This window comes from Arvicola amphibius, chromosome X, assembly GCF_903992535.2.
Source record: "Arvicola amphibius chromosome X, mArvAmp1.2, whole genome shotgun sequence".
In the NCBI taxonomy this organism is placed as follows: Eukaryota; Metazoa; Chordata; class Mammalia; order Rodentia; family Cricetidae; genus Arvicola; species Arvicola amphibius.
Genome location: NC_052065.1, coordinates 13360174 through 13365439, shown reverse-complemented (window position 1 = coordinate 13365439; position 5266 = coordinate 13360174).

Sequence of the window (5266 nt, the reverse complement as noted above, 5' to 3'; positions counted from 1 at the left end):
ATGGCTCTTCTACAGATATACAATGAATGCATTAAAGATTTTTACTTAACTCAGTGGGAGAGCGGGTGAGCTAAGACAACAGAATCAAAAGCAAAGAAACATTTACATATCAGCTATGATGAAGTGAATTCGGAAGTAGTTGAAAATGTAGCTTTTTGAACAGTAGGAAAAGGAGTTTATTGTAATTCCAATCTTATAGAATTTGTTTGATGGTCTCTAGATGTTATTTTTACGTTGCTCAATGGTTACTTAAATGTTAGAGTTACAGGTCAGCGAGATAACCGAGAGGATAGAGACATTGGCGAAGCACACCTCAAGGCCTGAGTTCGATTCCTCTGTCCCATGGTATAATGGAAGAACTGATTCCCAAGTGATATCTTCTTGCTTCCAAACAAGTACCATGTAGATGTACACACACACATATGAGTGCATGCACACGCAAACACACACACAAACACATACACACATACAAACACATACACACACCACTACCACCACCAGCACACCACCACATAATAATAACAGATAACAGATTATAATGATAATAATAACAGATGTTAAGTAAGGCAATTTTCTCCTGAAGCACAAACTTTCTAATATATATATATATATATATATATATATATATATATATATATATATATATATCTTAAAGAATGAGAGAAAATCTACCCTGCTATCTATGGCAGATAAATTTTGTGTTAGTTTTGTCTTTGTTTCTATTGTATTTAATAATTTTTTTAAAAAAAGAGAGCATAAGTATAATCTTATTTTGTAGTTAAAAAAAGCCCAACATTTCTCTATTGAAAAAGAATTACAAATCACCTCATAGTTTTAACAATTTACAAGACCAGAGAGTGTGTTGTGCACCTTCTGCCTATAGGAATTGGAAATAATTGCTTGTTAATGGGGACCGGAGTCTGGGTGGTCAATGTTTTCCTTGCTGACCTACTTCTGGTGTGTCTGCCATAGGTTGCTTTGTGCTCAGGCTTTAAATATTTCACTTTCAAGAGAAGGTGATCAAAGGTGAATTTCCATGCTAGGTGCTTTAAGCTTTAACACTCAGTAAATGATGTGCCAGGAACTTCCTAGTGTTTTTTAGGAAATGTCAGGAAACAAACTCTGTTTACTAATGAGCACTTTCCTGGAGGGACCGGGGAGAATGGCAGTGGTGGGTATGGGCTATGGAAGAGAGAGTGTGTCTATAATGGTGTGAATAGAGATGAGAAAATTAAGGCTTCTGCGGTTCATGTACCACCACCACTGGCGCCCTCATATGATTCTTAGAGGATGGATTTGAAAAATTAAACAAGTCTTTTTCTCATTTTGCAGTTGCAAAGAAATAAAAGCATGCTTATGGCTTTTATGTTTCTTGGAGTATTTGCCAAGGTGTGAGTGATTACCTGGAGACTTTTCTTCTTGCTCTGCTCCTGATGAATTTCATTTATGTTCATTTTGTGTCATGGCACGTCTGACATAATCCTCAATTCTTCAAACCCTGCCAAATTGTAGTTCCTTCTGGGTCTTATATTTCCCTTATTATTCTTCAGCAGGCTGATTCGAGATTGTCAGAGAGCCTGCCCCCACCACAGTGTAGGCATGCATCTTTTAAAAATATTCATTTGCTTTTATTTATATGTTGAGTGTCTTGCCTGCATATAAGTCTGCATATCACATGCTTGCAGTGCCCATGGAGGACAGAAGAGGCCGTCAGAGTTCCTGGAATTAGAATTACAGGTGATTGTGAGCTGCCATGTTAGTACAGGGAATTAAACCCAGCCCCTTTGCCAAAGTAGCCAGTGCACTTAACTGCTGAGCCATTTCTCCAGCTCCCAAGTTATGTATCTTATTGACAGAGCACATGCCAGAGTTGGGAAAATCCTCAAAGTTAAGAAAAGAGAATAGCCAAGTGGTACTTGCACATGCCTTTAATCCCAGCACTCACTCAAGAGGCAGAGGCAGGAGGATCTCACTGAGTTCCAGGCCAAACTGGTCTACAGAGCTAGATCTAAGACAGCCAAGGCTATATACAAAGAAGCCCTGTCTCAATAGCAAAACAAAACAAAACAACAACAACAAAAAAGAAAATAGAACACAAGAAGTTGGGAGGAAAGACTGATAAAGTCTCAAGAGGAGGAGATGAATTGGACCAAAATGCATTATAAAACTACCAAAGAATAAAAGAAAATTATATAAAAATATAATAACCTTAAATTTGCTTTGATCTTGTCTTTGATATAATTTATTTTATTTTAAAATGCTTTATGATTCTAAGTTTTTCTTTATCTTCTAATCATTTTATTTGTTGTCACCCAGCTTTATGGATTTTTGTCAGAGAATATATCACTTGTTAGTTTACGAAAAGTGAATTTTTGTAGGCTTTCCTTGTGAAGAAAATTTTGAATATATATTTTTATGCATTAATGTAATTTTATAGATTTGTTAAGATATTAATTTAAGCTTCATAATTACATTATTTGCTTTTCCTTTTTTCTGAAAAGGAACAGGTTCATTTTGGTTAAGTGAGGCAAATTTTTGTCAATTCCATGTTACTATAGTTTCAGGGAAGCTATTTTGACTTTCCTCTGGTTTCCTCAGGGGGCATTTTGTAATATCTACAGATAATCTTGAGAGGGTCTTACAAAGGTTAAGGTCAGGGCTGCTGCTTAACACTGCATAATGCACAGGGCAGCCCCTTCCTAACAAGAACTGCCAAGCCCACCCACTACTACCCAATCCTGCTGCCTCTGAAATACAGGAGCATGCTATTTCTGTAGGTGCTGAGGGTTAAAAAGTGAAAGGGTATTTTTTATTTTTTTAATTTATTTATTATGTATATAGTGTTCTGGGCACCAGGTCTCATTATAGATGGCTTTGAGCCATCATGTTGGTTGCTGGGAATTGAACTCAGGACCTCCAGAAAAGCACTCAGTTCTCTTAACCTCTGAGCCATCTCTCCAGCACCTATTTTTATTTTTGTGTTAATTTCAATGCTGAGCCTTTCTGTCTTGGTCCTGGCCTGCTGGCTGGACTACCTGCTTTTAGGGTCTTAGTGATTCCTCTGACATTATCCGCCATGACCTCCACCACACGCAACTGAAAACTGAGGTCAAAGCTCCCTTTGACTTCCTGATGTGGAATGGAGGGGTTTTGCGGTGTCTCCTTGTCCCTTCCTACTCCCCAGCAATTTGATTTCCTTCCATCTGGAGATTCCCTGCCCTTCAAGGCCACCTTCTTCCTCCTCGGTCTGACAGCAGCGCATCTGCCAGCTTGGCCCTGACCTCTGAAGTTCCTTTTCCAGAGCCTCAACCCATTCCAGAATGCCTATTCTCTCTTCCCTTCACCCTCACAGGCCTCTGCCTATGTCTTCCTGATCCTGGAGCTGCTTCCATCATCTTCTTTCCCTTGCTCATTGCATACACCCCCATCTCTGTCCATTTTATTTATTTCAAATGCGTACCAGTTGTAAAAACATGCCATTCATAAATTGAACTAGCAGTTGCATTTCTTTGTTTGATTTCTGAATACTGTATGAATGTCATCTCTTGCTGCCCTACACTTTCCCCACCGATATTCTTTGACCAAGCTGATCAGTTTCACAGCGAATTAGATGCTAAAGAAGGCTTTTGCATGGTGGAGGTGGCAATAGCTCAAGCTGGAGAGGATTTTGGAAGGCCACAAAGACTGTTTCCAACATACCAAGACAGACTAAATTATCCAGTGTAGACAGGGATCTATTTAATTTTTGAAGATTTCCAGAGAGAGCAATCTGACTACCAGTCCCAGCTATTAGCTGTCCTATCAGAAAACGCTTTTTTTTGTTTTGTTTTTTTTTTTTGTTTTTTTTTTTGTTGTTTTTTGTTTTTTTGAGACAGGGTTTCTCTGTGGCTTTGGAGCCTGTCCTGGAGCTAGCTCTTGTAGACCAGGCTGGCCTCGAACTCACAGAGATCCGCCTGCCTCTGCCTCCCAAGTGCTGGGATTAAAGGCGTGCGCCACCACCGCCCGGCAAACGCTTTCTTCCATATCATCTCCCTTCACCACTGCTTAAGAAAATCAACAATGTGTAAGAATATAGAGTGATGCATTTTGAAATATGAGTTAAATTTTTCTTTATATACATGGAATTTATATAGCACAGTTTCCCCTTCACATTAAGGGGAGATTTTATTTTTACCTGAAGGAAATGCTAAGCCAGAACTTTCAGCAAGGGGGTTGGCATTCGGGCTAGAGGAGTGTCTTGAAAACATGACAGATTGTATGAGGTAAGAAAAATAGTTTAATTCATTCTGTGTACTCTTGGGGTGTTACTGCACCACTGACTTAGAATGCCAAAAGCCATGATAAGATGACTTATATATTAGGATATTTATTTCTTGAAAAGAGTCAACTCTATGCATTAAAATGGCGAACTGTATTGTTTCCTTCTTCATATCCTAGCGGGCAGCTGTTTAATTATGCAACTTCACCAGGCATTTCTGATTAGCTCAGCATCATCCCTTTCACTGCAGAAATGAATTTTCAAGATTCTTACAATTTATTCAGCAAACAAGGACTGGGCCTCTCTTTTGTGCTTGGGTACCATGGAGGCTAATTATAGATTCAGAGAAGAAGATGCTGTCTTGCCCTGCCAGGGACTTTAGAGTAGAGCTGAGAATTTAGTCATGTAAATAAGAAAGTTCTAGAAAGGCCTCTGGGCTCTGTGATAGGCATTTGTAAGATAGAGGGGGAAGTATTTGGCAAACAGCTTTTTAATAAATATGCTTTAGGGCAGCCTTCTTCAATAACACGTGACCTTGACTCTAGGTAAGCCTGGTGACAAATATGGTCTTTATCGCCATGTGATCTTTCAGAACCTCAGAATCAGCTCTTGGAAAAACAAAGAAATTGGCCTGAAAGAGTGTGGTGATTAAATTACACGAAATAATCCCATATAACAGTGTTAAGCAAATGGCCTGTATCAGAACAGGCACTTAACACATGCTTTTGTCTTTTTTCCTTTGGTAGTTCAGGATATCATAAAAGACTACGATTATTTGTGTATTCTGAGGGAAGAGGCACTCATACTATAGTGTCTGACTATGGCACAGACCCACCTTTGCATCCTTTTGTGTATCTGTCCATGGGCCAATTGTCCAATAAGATACACCAATGCTAGACCTTGAATTCCATGACTTGGCGTTATAGAATTACAGCTCTTGGACTTTCTCTTCCTCCTAACCTTATCTCCTTGTCAGAAATCTGCTCCTTGGATGAGTTATGAGTGGTA